The 24,061-nt window shown below is 43.5% G+C and overlaps 1 long non-coding RNA gene across 3 annotated transcripts in view; it reads left to right on the top strand.

Moving 5' to 3' along the window:
- Positions 1 to 24,061, top strand: part of LOC148002831 (uncharacterized) — a 134,643-nt gene that overhangs the window by 17,266 nt on the left and 93,316 nt on the right. The window contains exon 1 of one of the 3 annotated variants that reach the window (XR_015631204.1): positions 17,096 to 17,173. The exons of the other annotated variants lie outside the window; for them this stretch is intronic. This is a non-coding gene — a long non-coding RNA (uncharacterized LOC148002831). Of the gene's footprint in view, positions 1 to 17,095; positions 17,174 to 24,061 lie in introns of those variants that run through there. 3 annotated transcript variants of the gene reach the window in all.

Below are 24,061 nucleotides of genomic sequence, written 5' to 3'. Positions count from 1 at the left end.
ATCATGTAGCCCAGGTAGGGAAGGGTTTGCAGGCTTTTAGCCAGATGGCTTCTTTAGTTGTGAGTTTTGTTGTCCTTCTCTCTAGTCTCCATCTCCCGAGACACCACTTTCTTTGAGAAACATGAGAAGAACGCCAGAACGACGGAGGTGCCAGTAGCAATCTGTGATGTTGGGTCCCACCAGCTACCGGCATCTCCTGCTGGCCATATTCCCTTAGGGGAGGTCTTCACATGTGTCCTCTGGCTAATCTGAGAGAGCAGGCTGCCAGCTCTAATGTGGTACAGCCTCATCTGTGTAAGGGAGTGGAAATGCCCTTGAGAGTAGCATACAGGGTGACCATGTACCTGTCAGGCACGCAGAGCCTCCCTACGGAAGACCTCTAGTCATCAAATGGCCTCAGAGGATGTTGATGGGTGGCCCCTCAGAAAGCCAAGGCAATGACAAAGGCCACATAGAACCAGATATCTGAGTAGAAAAATTTATCCTGACAATGGACCGCTTTCGAGTCACCCTATGCCCTTGGCCACGTGGCTGGAACTTGTCCACCACAGACAGCATGGCACATCGGGAGAAGTCAGCTATGGGGTATAGGCATGAGGAAAACAGCTTAGCAATCAGAGCTTTCAAAATCCATTTAGTTCATGCTCCAAAGTCCGGGGCTGGAACTGACAGCAACTTCCTCCCTAGTTTCTGTAACGGTCAAATAATAGCACTGAGCCATTAAGCCTTTTTGAGGCTAAGACTCCGGAAGACTGTTAAGAGAAGCCTGCAAAAAGACTTGACTTCATTGTAGAGCTTTTCTTTCTAGTGAATAGTTAGCAGCACAATACCTACCCACGGTACTTAGAGTTTAAGTATAGTGATCTGAAGCAGAGAGATATTTAAGAGGCAGTTCCTTTAGAGGTAGAGAGCGGGGAGAAAAAAAAAAAAAATCCCTGTTCACATTCTCTGTTCTAAAAGCTGGGGATAAGGATAATGAACTCTGCTGGGTGGGTGCAGGCCAATTAGTCGGAAGTCTGTAAACCTCCCCAGTCTTATCAGGGCTTTGCTGCGGGTGGAGAGTGGGCAGCCCATCCTGGTGACTTTGCATGTGAAACTAATTGCCCTAGAAAGGTCGGGAATTTGATCTTCCATCAAATCCGCCAGCCCTTTAGATCCCTTGACAATCTTTGACTATTTACATCTCAAGGTTAAAGCAGGCTGTTGCTTTCTGGATTCTAATCAGCTATGAAAACTTTTGATCTTCTCTGAAAAACACAAACACACACACACACACGCACACACACACACACACACACACACACACACACACACACACACACACTTTGCAAAAGACCTCTTCAGAGAGTTGAAAAGGGGACGGTGGCTTTGCTGGAAGTGCACCACTGGTGTGGTTTAGCAGTTGTTTTTTTTCCTTCTTAGGGCTCTGTGAGAGAGCCTGGAATATCCAGTAATGTTTCTGAGTTTCCTCTACCAAGTGCAGTCAGGATTTTGTCATAGCCCTCTCTATGCAGAAGGCAGGGGTGTTTGGTCATGATAAAATACTTGTTTCAAAGGGGGCCTAGAACTCAATGGGGCAGTTTAGCCCTGCATGGGCAAGTCCCCTGTTCCACCCACACACTGCAAAAACAAACAAGTAACAAGTACAAAAGGATGGTCCCTGCAAAGTCCCCTGGGAAAGCTCTGGTTTTTAGTAGCTTATAGATTCACAATAAGCTTTGCGAACATGTTTTTAAAGGAGATGTGGGTGGAGTGGTTAAGGGACCTATAGGTTTTTAAGGGGATGCTATCTTACTGTGGTATTTTAATGACACTACGCTTTTTGTGGTAGGGGTTGGGGCAAGTGTCCCATTGCTGAGTTACACCTAGCTGGATACTGGATACTCTGCAGTGACATCGTCTTTCTAGGAGGAGGTGTCTTGCTCTGTAGCCAAGGCTCTCCTCAAACCTGCCAACTTCCTGCTCCCTCATTGCTGTTCATCCCACAATTACCCGTCCCCCTCTCTTCCTCTTTTTTTTTTTTTAAACAAAGCCTAATGTAGCACAGGCTGGCCTCAGCTTGCTCTCTAGTCAATGATGACTCAGAGTTGCTGATCTTCCTTCCTCTAACCTCCCAAATGTGAGGGGAATTCTAGGTTCCTTTCAAGTTCTCAGTCTCACTCACACAAAGATTTAAAAACAGACTCAGAAGGGAGTCGGAGGACAATTAGAGATTGGGCGAAAGGTGACTGGGTAGTCAGGTGTAAATGTCAGCAGCTGGGAGAGAAAGGAGAGAGACCAGAGGAGCAGAGAAAGTCATGTCTTTTTGAGTTAGGGTCTGAGACAGCTGGCGTGTTCAGCGACGGAGGGAGAGCTGTATAAAACTGCATGGTAGATGGAGCGGGGCCTTCGGAGAAGGAGTGATGAAGCACGGAGCTCTAGGGCAAGCGCACTCAGGCTTTTGGCCAGCATCTGATAGAGATAAAAGAAGAAACAGGCTTGGCGCAGGACTGCAGATCCAAGTTTAGAGGCCATCTTATTCTGGGCTCTTGTGGTCCAGGGCACCAGAATGATTGGGCCGAAGACACGTGGTTAGAGACAGAAATATAGTTTATTAAGAAAGGAAAACCACTGCCCAGAACAGAAGTGGGCTAGTGAGTGGAGAGAGAAAGCCACAACAGGGGGAGGGTGCAGAGCCTATTACAGTGCATTTCTATGCCCTGCTTCTTCTGTCTGTACAGCAAGGGCTTTTCTCGAGCATGCTCTGTTCTTTGGAGGAAGCCCAGGTTTGGAAGGGCTTCCAGTCTTCCACCAGAGTGGTCCGGGGCGAGCATGCTCCGTTTCTTCCGCGACCCCTGGGGTGGCGAAAGGCTTCCTTCTCTCTATAAACATCTTTAGAAGTTCATTTTAATGTTTCAGACTCTAGGCCCGTCTCTCCTGCCACGCAAGTGTTGAGATCACAGGCATATGTTACCACACCCGTCTTCACTACAGTGCGTTTCTTTTATGATCTAATTGGGGTAGTGTGTGTTTGCACAGCTGAGGATAGAATCCAGGACCTCACAAGTACACTAACACTGAGCTGTGCCCTTGCCCCCCGCCTTACTTTCCTGAATGCCGGGGTTATAGATTAGTACTAACCCCTCACTTAAATCAGGCCCCCTTGATGGTGGCATTATTAATATTTGGGGTCAGATTATTCTGGGCTGACTCTGCCTCGCAATGTCTCTGGCCTTTATTTACTAGACACCAGTTAATTTTCAATAGCGAAATTAACTGTCCAGAGATTGTCACATGTCCCTTATGGGTAAGGTGGCCAATTTAGCAAATGCACACGGAGGATGTCTACTTAAAATAGGATTTAAGTAGGGAAACAACAAATAACTTTTGTAAGTATAAATTCAGCTGCAGGGACTCTATAGACTCAGACAGTCTACTGGGATGAGGTGTGTGCAAAATCCCCCACCCCGTGTTTCTTCTAGATAAAAATTTGCATTAACCAACGATCTCGCTTTATTAACCACTTCATGCTTGTAATTTTGCCCCACTCTTGGCTCTTCCAGTCCTCATGTACTTTCCGATTCAAGTACGTCCCTCGGTCGGTCCTCATGGTACTTACCAAAGAGCATTACTGGCCTTAGGCACAAGAGGAAGTAGGGCCACTTCAAGTCTAAGATGACAAAAGTGAGACTTAGTCACAAACCAAAACCAGGCAAGGCAACTTAGGATGGCGTCCTTCCACAAATGATAAAGGACTGAGTCAGATAGACACCGGAGAGACTCTGTGTTCCTCCAAGATCTCCACAAACCCTTTGGAAGTCAGTCCCAGAAGTTACCATGAGGCCTTCATCTTGCCAGTTAGTTGATTAGCAGCTATTTCTGGGCGGTGGCTCTGGCAGCCAGGGGCCAGCACAGTAATAAGGAAAGAGCTCGATCCTGTGATTGTCAGAAGCACATTGTACCTCCATAAAGAGATGCTTGCTGATAACAAGTGGCATATACCCAGGGGCTGTCTGGAAACAAATGAGAGCCAAGTGGCCATGGGCAGTGTGGGAGGCTGAAAGCCTTTGGAATAGGATAGGTGGTTGGAAGCCAGGGTGAGTTTGGATGGAGGCTGGGCTGGTTGCAGCCGATGAGTGCTGGTGGAAGACTAATAACTGGGTGTTCAAAGCAGCGTGGTGTGGTGACCCCTTCCACACACAGTCCTTCGATATTTGTTTCCTGCCTGTTTAGAGAAGTGGAGCGTGCTTAGGGGAAAGGACAAGAAGGAAGCTTGCAGCTGGGCCCCTGGTGATGCACACCTGTAATCCCAGCACTTACGAGGCAGAGGCAGGCCCATCTCTGAGTTTGAAGCCAGCCTGAGCTACACAGTGAGTTCCAAGACAGCCAGGGCTACCAGAAACCCTGTCTTGAAAAGCCACAAACAAACAAAGAACAAAAGGAACATTCCCAACAATTTATTACATTTCACTCTGCAAGCCGGTTATTCTGACTGAAACAGGGATTTAGGCTGCTTTTGCCAAAAGGTGCTAGGTGTCTAATGGCTGACTGAAAGCTGGACCTCTCTGTCTTTATTTTGCATCTGTGTCCTTGGCTGGCTTGAACTTAGGGTTAGAGTCCTTCTTGACTCTTCACTAGGGCATATTTGATCTAAAAGTGGCAATGCCTCTAACTCCAACTCCAGCCTAAGGAAGTTACCAACCTTCAGTGTTTATGACTTCTTCCAGATTACCTAGATGGTGCCTAGACGTTGCCAGTCTTAAATTACCCTGATCTAAAGATAAATTACCTTAATCTGAAGGCCTAACTGACTCCATCTTGCTGGTCTGACTTCTTGCTGGTCTGACTTGTCCCTTCTCTGAGTCATTCTTCCCTGTCCTTTCTTGGATTCCAGGAAGAACAGGTCTCATCTATACACATCTTGTGACGAGGAGGAAACTATCCCCGGGCAGTAGCTGCTAGCTGATTGCTGACGAGACTCTGAAGAACTGTCCTGAGATAAGGACGAACCAGCCCACAGTTTGAAAAGACTGCTTGACTGCCTATGCTTCCCTGACCTCTGTACAGAAGCTGTTCCTCTGTACAGAAGCCTGACTTCTTATCAACGCTCTGAAGACTGAGGCTGGGAACTCTCTGTTCCTCCTCAGGATGACTACACTGAACACAATCCTTCCCTGCCTCACCAGGGAGGGTTTTTATTTGGTCAGCTAAGTTGCAGGGAATAACTGAGCCTGGTCCACTGCTGAATTCACAAAATCAGGCCTTTGGCCTAGGGATCCAATAGCAAGACTAACACCTTAAAGATGACATGTCAGGGCCTAGTATGCTCATGCATGCCCCAAGTCTCAGCACTGTGGAGGCTGATGCAGGAGAAGCCTGAGTTCTAGGCTAGCCTGGGATACATAGATTGATGCTATCTCAATTAATTAAAAAAAATATATATGGGGCTGGAGAGATGGCTCAGTGGTTAAGAGTACCGACTGCTCTTCCCAAGGTCCTGAGTTCAAATCCCAACAACCACATGGTGGCTCACAATCATCTGAAATGAGTCTGATGCCCTCTTCTGGTGTGTCTGAAGATAGCGACAGTGTAATCATAATATATAATAAATAAATAAAATGTTTTAAAAAAATATATGTATCTATCTTTGTATCTATCTATTATATATAATAAATATATTATATATAATATATCTAGAATATCTATATATCTATATCTATATCTATATCTATATCTATATCTATATCTATATCTATATATCTATATATATATAATGTTTGTGAGTACATGGTCACTCTCTTCAGACACACCAGAAGAGGGCATCAGATCCCATTATAGATGGTTGTGAGCCACCATGTGGTTGCTAGGAATTGAATTCAGGACCTCTGGGAGAGCAGTCAGTGCTCTTAACTGCTGAGCCATCTCTCCAGCCCCTTTTTAATTTTTTTCTTTAATATGAAAGTCTGTGTGCTGGTGTTGGGCCTGCTACATGTGGCGACCTTTATCCCCCATTGCCTCTGCAAGCTTTTTTTTTTAACTTTCTATGTCACGTGCCCTAGACAATTTGTTGTATTCATTGTTTTGGATTTATGATCCTACTTTATGGATTATTGATCCTACTGCTTACTCAACAGAGCCTTCCTTTTATATTTGCTTTTAAAAAATTATTTTTTGAGACAGGGTGTCACATACCCCCCAGGCTGGCTTCCAACTCATTCTATAGTCAAGGATGACTTGAATGAATCTTCCTTCCTTCCTTCCTTCCTTCCTTCTTCCTTCCTTCTCTTTTTTTTCTTTTGCTCCTCCTGCCTCCTGAGTGCTGTGATTGTAGCATATGGCACATATAAGCAACTCTTATGTTCATAGATCCACATTATCTCTAAGGCCTTACATTGTAATAATATACATTAATTTTTATTGCAAAACGGAATGATATAATAAAAAGCAATTAAAGCCAAACAAAGATTATAAACCAAGTTAAAGGGAAAGTAGTAGCCATGTGAAAAGGCTTGTTAATGTTTACCTAAAAGTTGTTCAGGAGGTGAACTTGAAAAGTCAAAGAGAATAAAAGGTTTCACACGAAAGGAACCATGTAGCACTGTGTGGCTTCTTTTCCTCGTTACAGTTATTTTCGGGTTCATTCATGTAGTATGCATGGGTAGTGGTTTCTTTTCATTACTGAGCAGTCGTCCATTAGATGGGTTTCCAGTTTGGCAAATACAATTATTTCCAGTGCTGAGCTAGTCCAAGGAGAGCTACTGTGAACACTGAATACAAGTCTTTGTGTGAATGTAAACTTTCAGGGGCTTCACATGCTCGCCAGCACTTGGCATTGCCGTCCCAGTATCTGGCTGTTCTGGGGGTCTGGTGAAAACGGCCTAATTACTCTTTCTTCTCTTGTGACTCTGCAGCACATTTTTGTGTGCTTATTTGCTGTCTTTTAAAAAAATAAAATGAAATTCATTATATTTTGTGTGTGGTATATGAGTGTGTGAAAGTACAAGTGTGACTTTTTATTTAACCATTTAATTTATCTATGTATCTATGTATCTATCTATGTATCTATGTATCTGTCTGTCTGTCTATCTATGTACCTATCTTTGTATCTAGCAATGTATCTATCTTTGTATCTAGCAATGTATTTATCTTTGTATCTATGTATCTATCTATGTATCTTTGTATCTCTGTATGTATGAATGCCTCTCTCTCTCTCTCTCTCTCTCTCTCTGATAAGCTTTTCTAAGCTTGGAGCTCACCATAAGTTCAGGTGATCGTCCATCTTTGTCTCCCCAGCACTAGGAACATAGGCCTGTATCCTTATGACCAGCTACTTTGTGGTGGATGCTGGGATGGGTCCTCACATTACTGACTGAGCCAGTTCCCTGCCCCTATTTCGTGTGTTTTAGAATTAGAGTTAGTTTTATTTCTTTTTTCTTTCTTTGAAACAGGGTTTCCTTGTGTAGTCAGGGTTGTCCTGGAACTCACTCTGTAGACCAGGCTGCTCTTGAACTCAGAGATCCACCTGTCTGTGCTTCCTGAATGCTGGGATTAAAGGCATGTGCTACCACTGCTCGGCTAGTTTTCTTAAGGAAATCAGTTCCTGATTCCTTTGTTTGTTTGTTTGTTTATTTACTTATTTACAGACAAGTCTCCTTGTCTTGAGTGCTAGGGTCATAGTTCCACATCATCGGGCTTAATTTTGTGTTCTAGGTTTGTTTTTTTTTTTTGTTGTTGTTGTTTGTTATTTTTTAAATATGGTATAAATTTATTTCTCTACCATTTGTGGGAAAGATAATCCTTTCCCCTGATCTGCCTTAGAAGCTTCATTTTAAGTGACTGAGTATGTATGTGAATTTGGTTTTGGTACCTCCTACTTCATTCCTTTATTGATAATGGTAGCCATCACCATACTATTCTCTTTTTTTTCCCTTTCCTTTTCTTTTCTTTTCTTTCTTTCTTTCTTTCTTTTTTTTTTTTTTTTTTTTTTTTTTTGGAGCTGGGGACCGAACCCAGGGCCTTGCGCTTGCTAGGCAAGTGCTCTAACACTGAGCTAAATCCCCAACCCCCATACTATTCTCTTGTTGATGATAGTTTTATAATAAGTGATAGATGCAGACAATGTGAATCCCCTTAAATTGTTCTTTTAAAAATATACCTTTTTTTAGTAGTTCTATGGATTGAACCCAGGACCTTGTGCCTGGTTGGCAAGTGCTCTACCCCTGAGCCATATACCCAACCGTGGTTCTGTTTTTTTTTTTTTTTTTTTTTTTTTTTTTTTCTTTTTTTCGGAGCTGGGGACCGAACCCAGGGCCTTGCGGTTGCTAGGCAAGTGCTCTACCACTGAGCCAAATCCGCAACCCCGGTTTTTTTCTTTTTTAAAGCAATGTTATGCATCCTTTGCAGTTTTATATACAGTGTAACATTAACATATCAATTTATATAAAGAATTCTGGATCTTCCAAGCGCTTATGTTCATCCCATAGAGGAATTTGAGAGTGAGATTTTGTTTCGAGACAGGATATCAACTATGTAGACGAGATTGGCCTTGAACTCCTCTTGACTCAGCCTTCTAAATGCTAGGACTGGGGGTTGGGGATTTAGCTCAGTGGTAGAGCGCTTGCCTAGGAAGCGCAAGGCCCTCAGTTCGGTCCCCAGCTCCGAAAAAAAGAACCAAAAAAAAAAATGCTAGGACTGTAGACATATACCCCTACTCTTGGTGAACACGGACATCTTTATTGGAAGTTCACTTCATTTTGATTTGGTCTTTATACAGCAGAATAGTGCTCATTTATCTCTGGATAAATGTATCATCCTGACAAGGGATGCATTCAGGTATTGCTCGGCAGCCAATCACCCTGAACCACCTCAACCTTAGCAACAGAGCATCGAAAGCAGCAGCTCCTTAGCTCCACACAGACATAATTGGTTTGTTCTAAACTAACTCATAGTTTTGCATAGTGCAACACCCTCTCCCACCCCCCCAACACCCACACCCACACACCCCAATGGAGATGTTACTTTCTGTGGTTGGTAGATAGTATTGAAGAATTGGCAGGTAACTGGGGATAGCAACAATGTTTTACACAAACCTGCCATATTTTCAGTTATCAGTCTCTATTTTCTACCTAGATAAGTTCTCTTAGTTATTTGCAGCTACTTCAAATGGGCTAGTGGCTCTTGAATGTCTGGTGATCCCTTCTTGTGGTCTCCAACACCCGTATTGCCATAAGAGCATTAAGATTATTTATCTATGCAGCCATGCTCTGATTTTATGTGGGTTTTGGGGATTTGAACCCGGGTCTTCATGCAGTTGCTTAACTTACTCCCCAGTTCCCTGACACTTAAAAAAAAATTAATGTCACTGCTCAATAAATTAAGTTTTTATTTCTTGCCACACAGGAAACCCTGTTGCCATGATCAGACACTTTAGCCAACTGGCAAGCATCCATATGCTGACTTGAGATAGGATGCTCTGGTGGAAAGAGATACAGGTTGGGCACTTGGGAAAAAGTCAGCATCAGCCACATTGGTTAACAAGACATCCTCATGTAAGACATGCCTCATGTGTGAGAAGGCATATGAAGCCTTCTAGGTGGAAATCAACAGACATACCTACAGCTGGACCTGAAGAACACTTCCATTCAGGGGAGTGAAGGAAAATGGCGGTAAGCCAATAGAGGAGGCTTAAAAGAATCAGTGATGAGAAAACCAGCCCTGGTATATTGAGCCCCTTCCAAGGTTTAGCCTGACTGCATACTCTGCCATCAACCTGACACATAGTTGGTGCTCAATAAGCTTCTTTTGAAAAGCAGAATGAAGGCTGTGATGGTTAATGTTGATGATAAATGTTACAGGATCTAAACTCACTTAGGAGCAAGCCTCAAGGCACACTTGTGAAGGATCATCTAGAAAAGGGTAACCTTTGGGCTTGCTTTTGAGGAATTACCTACCTTGGGTTAACTGAAGTAGTGCCACTGTGGGTGGCACTATTCCATAGGCTGAGGTTCTGGACTGAATAGGGAGAAAATAGGACCAACAGTAGCACTCTATACTTTCTGAGAGTGGAAGAGCCCACCATGATGGGCTGTATCCCCCGGAACTGTGAGCCACAATCAACTCTTCTTCTTCCTTACCTTGCTTCACTTACATCAGGGGTTTGGTCAGAGTAATGACCATAAGTCCTGCCTGTATTTCTTTTCAGAACGTAATGATAAGTAGTTTACAATATTGAGTTGGACTTGGAACGAATGAAAGAGGGTTTCTCTGAGGAAAGGGTTTTCAGGCTAACAGAATTACTAGTGACCTCACTGAATGCAAATGACGACAGGACTGTTCCGGGGTATCGTTGAGGAGAAGGATTTTATTGTAGATATGAGGGAGAGTACAGCCAGAGGCATCTGGAAGAGTCTAGACTGAATATGGCCAGCAGAATGGACCAGGCAATGTGAGGGGAGAGACAGAGAGAACATGAGGAGAAAAGAAGAGGAAGGAAGGATGACGTGAGAGGGCAAAGAGGCCCAGAGCAAGCCAGCCAGGAGCCAAGAGAGTGTGTAGCCAAAATGGCTGAGGTTATATGGATAAGGGAAGTTGGGGAAGGGAAGTGAGGCCCAGCTCCTGGGCTGGAGAGGTTTAAGGTAGCAGGCAGGCTGAGAACTGCTGGAAGGAGCCACAGGTACCAAATGAGACTTATCCCTGGTTTCTTTGGAATCTGACATTTTAGCCTTTTGTTAATTGTGGGAACCTTTAAAATGCACAGTATAAAACTCAATTTGGGGATGGATTCAGCAACACAATCCTAAGCTTTGTTAAGCGTTTGGCTTGGTCCCCAGCGCAGAGTAAAACACTCATTCATGAAACTGGTATTTATGAGTGTTTAGTGCAGTGGGGTGGGAAGACCCAGGGGAGGGCTTAATGGCTGTGGGCAGAAAAGTAAACGAGACAGGCAGAGTTTGTGATTTTATAGACCTGACATTCAGGGTGGGGACAGGTAAATAATGATACCTGAGTGATAGACGCTACACAGAAATTAAGGAGTGGTGATTTGAAAGCGAAATCATGGCTACCGTCAGTGTGGGCTGAGCTACAAGAAGAGCAGACACCGGGCTGACCATCGCTGTGTTGTTTATTGTTTCTAACCTTAATTTTTACAACCTTTTTTATTGTTACGTGTATATGTGGTGGGGAAGGTACACCTGGGGCAGTCAGAGGAAGACTGTGAGGCAGTCAGTTCTCACCTTCAATCTTTATGAGGACTTCAGGGATTGAACTCGGGATACCGGACTTGCACGGCAAGCGCCTCTAACCTACGGAGCCCTCTCACCAGACCTTCTTTTTGATTTTAGATTCTTTCTGCTTCACCTGCCCTATGCACTCTCTCATTCACAGCATTTCACATTCCTGCTTGAAACCCTCCCACGTCTCTCTCTCTCTGAGTGACTTTGCAAATTGTCCCCATGCAGACAGCAGAAAAGTGTTCCCAATTCAAAACCCTGGCAAGCTTGCTCCACGTGGGGAACTGGAGAAAAGGCATCCTTGCCTGAGGCAAAGGCATTTACGCCTTCTAGGGAGTTACATGATTAGGGAAAGCAGGCACTGTAGAGGGGGTGTACGGAGGCTAACTGGAACTTAATCTATTAGAAGACGAAAGGCCTTTGAAAGGCGAATTAACGATATTTATCACGGCATCAGGTGAGTCGCTGGCAAGAGCTTGCGGATAATGAGGCCAAGGTTGAAATGAATTATCATATGGACCAGAGAGCCTCGTGGGGGAGAAACCACTGGTTAACTGTCTATGCGGTTTAAGCAAACCTAGAGATGCCTTGAGCCTCAGTTCCCTGGTCTAAGACCCGGGCTGTCAGCCCATTTGTGAGCTTCACAGGACTTTTACGAGGAGCAAACGAGAAGGGAAAATAATGTGCTTTATAAAATCATGCTCTATAAATATGATCTAGTGTTGCCTGATGACAATATTTTAGTGGTCAACACATTTCCTCTTTTGCTGGGCATCAGCTGGCTCTATGTTATGGGAGATGTTCAACCACACTGACTCAGCATTTTGACCTCAAGTGAGGGAGATTATTTTTGTAGTATGAATACAAACCTATACTGTGTGTGTCACCCATGAGTGTGTGCGTGTACGTGTGAAGAGAAGGTCAGAGAACAATCTTGGGTTCTGTTTCTCAGGTAATGACTACTTTTCTTTTTTTTTTTTTTGGTTCATTTTTTTCGGAGCTGGGGACCGAACCCAGGGCCTTGCGCTTCCTAGGCAAGCGCTCTACCACTGAGCTAAATCCCCAGGCCCCCCCCCCCCCCTTTTTTTTAAGTATGCTCTGTCATTGCCCGGGACCTCACAATCTGGGGTTGCTTGGTGAGTCAGCTCTAGGGATTCTTCTTGTCTCTGCCTTTCCAGTGCTTGGATTACAAGTGTACATGAATGAGTCATGGCCCCAACATGGCACCCTGTACTTTTAAGAGTTAATACTAGGCCTTGTGATATCAGTAGTTCTGGGGAAATCCTTTTTCTGGCTGAATCTTTTCTTTTGAAAAAGTGTTAAAATTATCTTATGTTTATTTTACTTTTTCTATTCAGTGTGTGTGTGTGTATGTGTGTGTGTGTGTGTGTGTGTGTGTGTGTGTGTGAGAGAGAGAGAGAGAGAGAGAGAGAGAGAGAGAGAGAGAGGACAACGTTCAGAAGACAGTTCTCTTCTCCTATCATGTGGGTCCTAGGGATGGAATTCACATTATCTGGTGGCTTGGCAGGAGGTGTTTTTATTCACTGGATTATCTCAAAAGCCTTAAGTCTTCTAAGCATTTTCTTATGCAGTTGTGTGGTCTTAACCACTGCCTACCAGGCTACCATCTTCTCTACATGAATAAGTACCAGGATGAGTCACCTTTGAACTTTATCTCTTTGCCTGATTGCTAGAGAAGTAGAAATGGGGTAGCTTAGTATCCACACAGAATGATGGCCGTATGACACATGGCCCCACCCTAATTCTTTGCTTATCATGGGCACTGGGTATTGACCATTTCTGACTTACAGGAGCTGAGGAACGTATTATCCAGTGTCTGCTGTGGCTGCTAAGTATTCAGAATGGGCCAGTCTGAATTCAGAGGTTCCGTGTGTACAGTAGATACACCAGATTGAAGAACTATATAAGAAGACCATATAAGAAAAGAATGTAATAATTTTGTTCTGTTGTTTAGCAGTTGAGATGTTTTAGGTAAATTAAAATGTTGCTAAAATGCAATCTGCCTGCTTTTTAGCTTTTTGGAAGAAGGTACTAGGAAACATAAGATTCCATTTGTGGCTCATGTTAATTTTTGCAAGTGATAAATATAGTTTTCAAATACTTCTTAAGATGGCTACATAGGCAGTAGAAAATAGTAGTATTCTACAGGAGTGGAAAGAGGGGTTTATGCATTTTGGCTGTTATATCTTAAAGTGTGTATTGGGGGGGAACCAGCAAAAACAAAACAAAAAACCCACCACCACCACCACCACCACCACCCCAGATTCCACCACGATAACATCAATAACCAAGCAAAGAACCTTCCAGTTTAATCTCGCTTATTGGTTTATAAACATGCCTATGTTTCAGGAACCGTTAGAATCATACATTATTATTTTTACAGACTTCCAGGTCCTACATTTTTGAATGTGCTGGTTTCATAGGTCTGGGTGATACCTTGGACTACCTATGGTTCAACTCATTCATTCATCCATCCATTCATTCATCATTTTATCTATTTATTTGTTTATTTATTTATATCTATTTACTTAGCTTTGAGATAAGGATTCATTAAGTAGCTCTTGGTTGGCCTGGACTCAATATATGGATTGAACTCACAGTTGTTTAAGATTAAAGTCCTTAGGATCAAAGGCATGTACCACCATATGTGGCCCTGGACTGTGTGTTTTTTAAAATATCTTTTGAAATTGATATTTCCTTTTTAAAAAAAGGTGTAATATATATATATGTGTGTGTGTGTGTGTGTGTGTGTGTGTGTGTGTGTGTGTGCGCGCACGCGCGCGCGTGTGTACATTGCTTTAGAAGGCCAGAAAGAGTTTGTTGGGTTTGGGGATTTAGCTCAGTGGTAGAGCGCTTGCCTAGCAAGTGCAAGGACCTGGGTTCAGTCCCCAGCTCCGGAAAAAAAAGAAATAAAAAAAAAAGAGAGAGAGTTTGTTGGATCCCCTAGAACTGGTGTTATATATGGTAGGTTCCAGTTACCCCATAGGTGCTGGAGTCCTAACTTGTATTCTCTGCAAGAGGAACAAGTACCCTTAACTGCTAGGGTATCTCTCTAGGCTCTGGACTATGTATTTTTAATAGGCAGCCTGGTAGTATAGATGAGTGATATAACACTAATCTAATATGTAGATGAGGAAATAAGTAGATAAATAAATCAATAATTTTAAAACACACAATCTGGTTTTAGTGGCTGGGTGTAGGCAGGGCAATCAAGAGTTTAAAAGCTGTCCATTGGTTACACAGCAAGCTCGAGGCTAGCCTGGGTTATATGAGACCATGTCTCCCAAAAAAATAAAAAAGAAAGTCAAACAAATGAACAAAACCAAACAGTTTAGTGGTTTCTGGTGTACAGCCAGGTTTGAGATCCCCTGCTAGATTTTTTTTTTTTTTTTAACATTTCCTGGCAGGGACTTTTCTGGGGAGACAAGTTGTTACTGGCAAAGGCCACAGCACATACTGGTTTGGGATGGTATTTCACGTTACAGATCTCCAGCCTTTTTTTTTTTTTTTTTTTTTTTTTCTGCTTGGCCTCAGAGACTTGAGAGACTTCTCAGAACTCAGGATGGGAAGGAGCCAGGCATGGTGGGGGAGTTTGGGTTTGGCTCAGTAGCCCCCTCTGCTGTCAGAATTCCAAGGTTCAGTTTAGCAGAGCCAGCAGGGAGGGGATCCGGGAGGGGAGTGATCACAGGAGACATCACAGGAGATGGTCACCTATGGATGGTAACAGTAACCATAGCAATGGAACCTATTGATACCTTGAGGAGAGATTGCAGACCCAGAGCCTTAGAGCCAAAGAAGCCATGAAGGCCATTTGTCCCCTGCAAGCTCTTCTAGAGAATTTGGACAAATTCTTACAGTTCCTCAACATCAGTTTCCTCACCTGAGGAGGGGAACAATGACCTATTCTGTCATCTTTCCACACCGAGGACTATAGCAGTTTTGGTAGAATAAGGAGCGTGCTTTTGTCTGGTAACTGCTGCCAGCCAGTGACTGAACCACTTTCTGAGGGAGCTCTGGTCTCTTAATTGAGGTAGATCAGTCAATTAACCAAACAAAGGAGAGGTGTGCGCATTCATTCATTCATTCATTCAGAAGACTAGAATGGGCTGTGTTTAAATGGGTTGTTGATGTTGGTTTTGTGCCTGGATGAATTAAAGTTAGAAGACCTTGCTCTTAGGAGACATTCGCTCTCTCATGTCTTCAGCTAATTTTTAAAGCTAAGTTTTGCAAGGGAAGGTTTCCTGTCTCGTAGACTGGCCTCAAACTTGTCTTGTAGCTGATGGTGACCTTCGCTTCTTCCGTTTCTGCTTCTGGAGCGCTGGGCTTACAGGTGTATGCCCAGACCCCAGTTTGTAAAGTGCTGTTGGTAGAACTCAGACTTTCATGCCTGTTAGGCAACGTCTCTACCACCCGATTGAGCCACCTCCCAGCCCCCAGTCTGATTTACTTTTATTGAGCACCTCTTGCATGGCTGAAACTGGATGAGGAGGCTAAGTCAAGTTCGATGCTCTTGGTTTGCCTTTGGCTCTTGCTGTGTCTTGCGTGTTTCTGTTGCCGGAAATGCCTTCAGTTAGGCGTTATGATGTCTAGTACCTCAACTAGGGAATGGAATATTAGCTACTATGAAAGGGCAGTTGGTTATGGGTCAGGCACTTCTTGTCTCCTATCTTGTTCAGTAAGAGGAGGAAACAGATATGAGTTCACAGAGCAGGAAGTGGTGGTCCACGAATTACTACAATCCCAATATTCCCATGGAGATAGGTGGGAGATAGAAACAGGAGAATTTCTGAAAGCTTTCTGGCCATCTAGGCTGGCTTAAGCAACAGCAAACAAAAAAGAGACTCTTTCTCAAGGTGGAAGGACCAAGGAATGAAGTTGTTCTCTGGCTTCTGTATGTGTCGTGGCTTTGCACACCCCATCACAAAAACCTGCACACACACAAACAGATGGAGACCATTACAGCTGGCTTTTAACAACAACAACAACAACAACAACAAAAACAACAACACAGTAATTATGTGGATTCTCGGGGACCAAACTCACGACAAGCACTTTATCAACTGTGTTCCCTTTACCACCCAGCTGGAACTTTATAATGACAATTTCTAAACATAAAAAACTTGAAAGTAGGTCACTGCCTGAAGGCATCGAGCTGAGGAAAGAGCCTTGGCTGTCGGGGTCTGAAGAAATGTTACTGTGAGACCAGATGTGAGTGCTGAAAGGGCGAAGTCAATAGCAGTTTGGTAGATGAGAGTCAAGCTGACCAGATGAGAGAGAGAACAGGGCTCTGGGAAGGCAAGGCCAGTGTCTGCAGGCTCTAGTTGGCTGGCTCCCATGAAACTATGTGCTATGTGTCATTTCTTTTTTGCCCTTACACATATCTTGTTTCTTTCTTTCTTTCTTTCTTTCTTTCTTTCTTTCTTTCTTTCTTTCTTTCTTTCTTCCTTCCTTCCTTCCTTCCTTCCTTCCTTCCTTCCTTTCTTTCTTTCTTTTAAAAGATTTATTTATTTCACATATATGAGTACACTGTAGCTGTCTTCAGATACACCAGAAGAGGGCATCAGGTCCCATTACAGATGGTTGTGAGCCACCATGTAGTTGCTGGGAATTGAACTCAGGACCTCTGGAAGAGGAGTCAGTGCTCTTAACCACTGAGCCATCTCGCCAGCCCCCACACATCTCGTTTCTTATTCAGCTAAGTGTAGGCTCTAAGCAAGGATGACATCTAACAAAACTCTTCCAGGCCACTCCATAGATAGGTAGAGAGGGGGCTACTTATGATGCAATCGAGAAAGACTACAGCTACATTTTGGCAGCTATGGTAACAGTCAGTTCTCTGTCGAAGTAAAATCACAAGCTGGTTTATGTCAACAGGAGAACAGAGAGGACATGGTTTAACTGAAAGAGACCCTGACAAAATCTACGGCCGGCAATACTTCAAGGTCAGTGAGTGATGGGGTTGGCCGTGACTAATGGTCAGAACACAGCACAGTCAATAGCTATCAAAGCAAGTCAGAGAGGGAGGGAGGACATCAAGGCAGGGCCATTCTCCTAGTCACAGGAGCAGCACGTGTGCAGCACATGATCATGTCCCTGGTTGGGGCAGGGGCACAGGTCTTGAGCTTGTTGGCTTTCCATGGGCTCAGTATTCAAGGTGCCCAGAGAATTAACCAGTCTCAATAGAAACCACCCCAGTCTTTGTTCATTTTCTACTGTAAGTCCTACAGGAACCCTTATACAAAGAAGCCTAGAGGCAACCCATTTGCATTGTCCCCTCCCACGTACCCTCCTCCTCCCATATACCACAGGAGATTTACTTTTTTCATAACCCTTCCTTGGCTCCCTCTGGAGCTTGGCTTGTTTTCCGTCACCCCCAAATCCTTTGTTAAGCCTTCTCTCTATAATAAAAGCTCCTTTTTAGGGCCTAGAGAAAGGAGTAAAGTCAAGAGACCTAGCTGCTCTTGTGAAAGATGTGGGTTCATTTCCCAGCACCCACATGGTGGCTCACAATCATCTATAGTCCACTCTGAGTCCAGGGGATCTCACTCCATCTCTTGGTTTCTGACAGTACCAGGTCTACAAAGCTATGTTCAGACAAAGCACTTATACATGCAAAAGGCATGGAAAAAAGTAAATCAGTGACCCCCAGTCCTTTAAAAATGTATCACATCTGTCCCTGTGAATTTTGTTCTTTGACACTTGTGAGATTAAGAACCAAAACCAAACTGTTACCTCAGTAGACATTTTGTGTGGGGCAGCTACAGGTCCGGCACACTAGCTCCAACCAGGTATGCACACCCGAGACAAACGTCACTTGTCACTTTCATATTCAAAGATACCCGTTTCTCCCATTTCAGAAAGGTCCAGGTTTCAGAGAGACCACAGAGTATAGTAAGGAGAATGTAAGTATGGAGTCAGACTGGGGGTTAGGTTCACATCCAGACAAAACTCTCCTCCTGCTCATTCATTTTGGGCAAGGCCTCTCATCTCTGATCACAAGCTTCTGTCTCTCCTGAATGAAGACACTCTTTTTTTTTAAAAAAGAGATTTATTTATATAAGTATATAAGTACACTGTAACTGTCTTCAGACACACCAGAAGAGGGCATCAGATCTTATTACAGATGGTTGTGAGCCACCATGTGGTTGCTGGGATTTGAACTCAGGACCTCTGGAAGAGCCGTTAATACTCTTAACCACTGAGCCATCTCTCCAGCCCAAATGAAGATACTCATAACTTTGTGTATTTTAAAATAGATGAGGGTACAGCCATCATTGTTCATGTAGGTGCCTGGGCAGTCTTTCGTTTTGGAGTTGGTAGCAGTGCCCACTTTAGATAGCCAGGGTTTTAATTTTCCAATCAGACCACAGAACAGACTGACTTAGTAATTTCATCCTAGCCTGCATCACTCAAACGAAAAGACATCTACGTCACACAACTGCTGGGACCACTTGGCTTGTGGGTTTTTCAGAAGTTGTAACCAACAAAGGGACAGAAATGAGCTCTTTAGGAGACCTGTGGAAGGGAGATTAAACCCTTCCACTCTTTAACATTTACTAGTAAAAGCAGCAGCTTTAAAACCCGCATTGCTGGTCACTTAGCTTTACCTCAGAGCTGTTTGTGGCACTGGGCTATGGTTCTCCCCAGACTCAGTCACTAGCTTCCTTGACCTACATACGCTACCTATAGGGTGATTTTCTGTGGATCCATCTCATGCATGGAAACTTTACTCCGTCGTTCTGAGGTATGCGATGGCAGCTTATTTTCCCAACACTGCATCATCTCTATCGTTATGAAAACAACACACGTCTTAGTCATGATAACGCAACCCAGTCAGTAACTTCCACGGCTGTTCACTAGAAGCTTTGTGGCATCAGTACACTCTTCTCCTTAACTTTTCATTAGGAAATTTTGGGAGGGGATGTGATTAAAGAGATGGCTCAGTGGATAAGACCATTAGCTACTCTTTCAAAGGTCTGGAGCTTGAATTCCAGCACCCACATGGTAGCTAATAACTGTTTGTAACGCCAAATCTAGAGTACCACATGCCCTCTTCTGGCCTTGTCAGGCCTTGTATGTATGTGACACACAGGCAGACATGCAGCAAAAACACCCAAACACATGACATTTAATAAATTAATAAGTATTAATTTTTTCTCCACAAAACTAGCAATTAAGAATTTAGACTTCCTTCAAACCTGTTTGCTTGTCTGTATATACTCAGGAATCTTTTACGGGTGGTTTGATTGGATAAGGGAACAAGAATGGATAATAATGAACCCCCTTTAACTCACCTTGAATTTTATTTTTTTGTGTGTATGTTTATGTATGTTATGTGAGCCCATGTGTTGTGTATGTGAAGACCAGGGGTTAATGTTCAATGTCTTCCTCAATTGCTCTCCACATTATGATTATCTATAATAATAATATTTAATAATAATAATAGTAATAATAATAATAATTATTATTATTACAGGGTCTCTCACTGCACCCAGATTGCACTTATTTGGCTAGATTGCTTGGCCAGCACATCCCAAGGGTGCTCCTGTCTCTGACTCCCCATTGCTGGATTATCTCTGACTCCCCATTGTTGGATTATACACACTCTGCCAAGTAGGGCCTTTTGTTTATCTGTAGGGGATCAAACTCGGGTCCTCATGCTTGACTGACAAACTTAGCCAGCAGCTGCTTGAAATTTCTATTGCCCATGACTTGAATTTCTTTTTTCTTTTTCTTTTTCTTTTTTTTTTTTTCGGAGCTGGGGACCGAACCCGGGGCCTTGTGCTTGCTAGGCAAGCGCTCTACCACTGAGCTAAATCCCCAACCCATGACTTGAATTTCTATAAAGCCCTCTTCTTCCTTGCATACTGTAACCCTCCTAGACTTTGCAGAGGAATACTCCTGACTTAACCCCTCTACCTGGAGATCAGGACTTTTACTTCAAACTCATTCAAAAATGACTGCCGGTGAGAAAACCTTTTAGGAATCTCTTGGGTTTTCTGACGTGTTTCATGGTGTAGCAGATCAAAACGATTTAAGAATTCTGTGAACACATACTATGGATCCACCTTTCCTTGTCTGTTTTATAGGGTCAGGGTTTACTGTGAACTAGGAGGAACTTGCTATCAAGCTCTGCTGAATCAAGGCATAGAAAACATGGAAGAAATACTGTTACTATTTTTGGGGGAGGTCTGCTTTTCAGACAGGGACTTACTATGTAGTCCAGACAAGCCTGGATATCACTTTTGAAGCCAAGGCTGCCCTGAATCCCATGATCCTCCTGCCTTGGTCTCTTGAGTGCTGAGATTTCAAGCATACACAACCAAGGCTGGCTTTGTTGATTCATTCTTATGCTTTCCAACACAAATTTGATTCAGAGCCTTTGCGGCTATGAAGAAATTCTTTGAAAGCAAAATGTAAGAGAGCTTTGTTTATCGAAAACCCCTTTCATTCCTTGTCTGAAGCCTCTTTGTTCATGTGCTATCTCTGCTCCTTCTTCTTTGTTTATACAACAGAGTCAATATTGTACCCCACTTACTATTATTTACTGTGGTAGGGAAGATGCTTGGATTGTAAATTGTGGCCCTAAAGACACCAGGGCGTAATAGGAGGACCCAGAATTCAGCCTCATATTCTGGAATTGAGGCTTGGATTTTTGCCAATGTCTTCTCAGACATGACCAGCCATGTCTAAGAAAAAGACTTAGGCATCATACTGCTGCTGGCATCATACTGCTGCTGACATCATACTGTCAATGACATCATATTGATGATGACATCATACTTCGATGGCATCATACTGCCAATGAGCCATTTGAGATAGTAAGCCTCTTGGCAGAGTTTAGCTGTAGTTGACATGAAAGTGTGTTTTAGTCAACATTTTTTTCCTTAGGAGGTAGGGGGAGAAGGCTGGACTCCCAAAACACAAGCTAAATGGTCCCTGAAAGGAGGGGGCTTTTGTTCAGAATGGCACACTACAGAAGATACACTCTGCCTAGGGCTTTTCCTGAAGACTGTGGAGCAGGTGATGTGGTTGACATGTTGTGGATTTCGAACAGGAAAGATCAAGGCTTCACGTTCTGCTCCACCCTTTAGTGGGATGCACGAAAGGTAGTTGGTAGTAGAGAGTTAAGCCTTTCCTCTTACGATGTTGTGAGGCTCCCATGAGCTAATTCAGTAGTCATTCAACTTTCCTCTAGTCCTCCGCAGCTGATGCTGAGAGCTAGGCTAAAGACATGGATGATGTAATTAGCGAGTCGTTTGTGTCTGCTGAAACAGGGTGTGTTATCTGGGACTTCTAGCTACAGATTAGTACCAACAATAAGCCCATAGACGAGACTTGCTATAATTGGTGCCTAGTTACTGCTTTGGGGTAAGTGTTGACCCATTCACTCTGAGGCCATTAGGTTTCAGCTTTCCCTTCCTTCCTTTCCTTTAAATCGGGTCTATTATGTAACTCTGGCTGTTCTCGAAATAAGTATGTATTCTAGGCTGATATACATATGCATGTGATCTTCTTTAACAGATCCTCTTAAGTGCTGGGATTAAAGGCATGTGTCACCATGCCTGGTTTAGGTTTTGGATCTTAAATGATCCCTTTGGATCTTTTTTTTTTTTTTTTTTTTTTTTCCCGGGGCTGGGGACCGAACCCAGGACCTTGCGCTACCCAGGACCTTGCGCTTCCTAGGTAAGCGCTCTACCACTGAGCCAAATCCCCAACCCCCCCACCCCCCTTTGGATCTTAAAGGACTAAATACTCTTGGAAGGTGTTGTCTACTGGAAAGATGGACCATTAAGTCATTGGGGGGGGGGTATGTCCTTAAAGGGGACATTGAGAGTCTGCCTCCTCCCCTCTTTGTTTCCTGCCTCGTTGTCATGAGGTAAACAAGGTTCTTCCCATAATCTCCCAACCCCTTCAACCCCTTCTGTCTGGCCTCATCATAGGGATGAGTAGCCCATCCATTGATACCCCTGAAACCACGAGCAGAATAAATCTCTGTTCTTTACAAAGTGCTGGTTTTAGATATTTTGTGAGGGCAAATGGGAAGCTTCCGGTTGTGTGTAATTTTTTTTTTCTTTTTTTTTCTGGAGCTGGGGACCGAACCTAGGGCCTTGTGCTTGCTAGGCAAGCGCTCTATCACTGAGCTAAATCCCCAACCCCTGTGTGTAATTTTAAAACCATGCTTCTGCCTTTCTTGGGAGCCTGACCCATGCTCTGACCTCTCCTGGTTTCCTCTGTTTCAACTCAATTGCAGTTATATCAGAACCCAGGAAAGCTGGGAGCTGCTCTCCACGCTCACCCGGCTACCTTCACCAAGATGCCAGCTATTGCCTTTGTTCAGGGGCTGCGTTACCAGTCAGCTCACCTGAGACCTTTGGATCCGTGGATAAAAAAACACCACACTCAGCCTTATTATTTTAGAATTTGCCTACTAGCACAATTACTGGGCACAGAATCTCCTGCTCTAATCTTATCAGCTATCAGTTTGCTCCTGCCAACCTCCACAGGGCCCCCGCCAGTGCTTTGGGCTGTAGGCTCTGGATGCCCTGACGCCTTACATGACCACTGCTTTCTTCTCCTTCCAAAGCATGGCCTCAAAAAGCCTTTCTCTTTCCTCTCGTCCCTTTTTCCTCCTGGGAATCGGAAGTCCCACCTTTACCCTTCACCCAGCCATTGGCTTCCACCTTCTTTATTGACCAAATCAAGAACCAATTAGGGAACCAGATTTTAGTAGCGGCTCCTCAGAAGGCTAAGATGTCTTGAGTTTTTGGAAGGAACCGCAGAGGAGAGAATTCATTCCCATATGACTGTTGGCTATGTGCGGTGCCTGCTCAATCTGTCTGGTTCCCTCTATGAGCCAACGGAGTGCTTTCGGCATCACGTGGATACGAGTGTTGTATCCAGGTTTGGAGTATGTGTGGCTGAGATGGAGAGAATTATGTTTGAATTTTAAGTTGTGATGTAGACAAATCAGGATATAAACACTTTAGGGGTTGGGGATTTAGCTCAGTGGTAGAGCACTTGCCTAGCAACCGCAAGGCCCTGGGTTCGGTCCCCAGCTCCGAAAAAAAAAAAAAAAAAAAGGATATAAACACTTTAAAGCAAAACAAAGCAACAAAAAGCCCAAGTAGACATCTGCTTGCTTAACTGATATCATATGGATTTGTGTAACTTATTAAAACTGGGTACTGTGGGACATGCCTGTACCCCTAACACTTGGGAAGTGGTGGCAGGAGCCAAACAGGAATTTGGCTGTACAATGTGCTCAGGGCCAGCCCAGGCTACGTGAGATCCTGTCTCAAAAAGTTCGAAATAAACAAAAAGGAATGAAATTATTTTGATTTATGAACATGACCCATCATGCATTCTAATAATTTGAAGAATCTTTGATGTGGGTATTTTACCGGAATATATATATATATATATATATATATATATATATATATATATATATACACATACATATATATAATATTCTCTCTCTCTCTCTCTCTCTCTCTATATATATATATATATATATATATATATATATATATATATATATAATCACATGTGTGCCTGGTGACAATGGAGGTCAGAAGAAAACATTAATCCAGTTCTCTGGACCTGGGCTTACAGAGAGTTGTAAACTACTCTGTGTTGGAAATTAAGCCTGGGTCTTCTGTGAGAGCAGCAAACACTCTTAACAACTGAGCCATCTCTCGAGCCCCAAATTCTAGTTTCTGTGAATTCCAGGTTAGCCTTGAACTTCAATTTTACTGCTTCCATTTCCCGAGTGTCGGAATTACAGGCACGAATGCCACTATACATAGTGAGAATCATTCCTATTC

This window comes from Rattus norvegicus, chromosome 10 (assembly GCF_021556685.1).
Source record: "Rattus norvegicus strain SHRSP/BbbUtx chromosome 10, alternate assembly SHRSP_T2T, whole genome shotgun sequence".
NCBI classification, from domain to species: Eukaryota; Metazoa; Chordata; class Mammalia; order Rodentia; family Muridae; genus Rattus; species Rattus norvegicus.
This window is presented reverse-complemented; position numbering and strand designations above follow the sequence as displayed.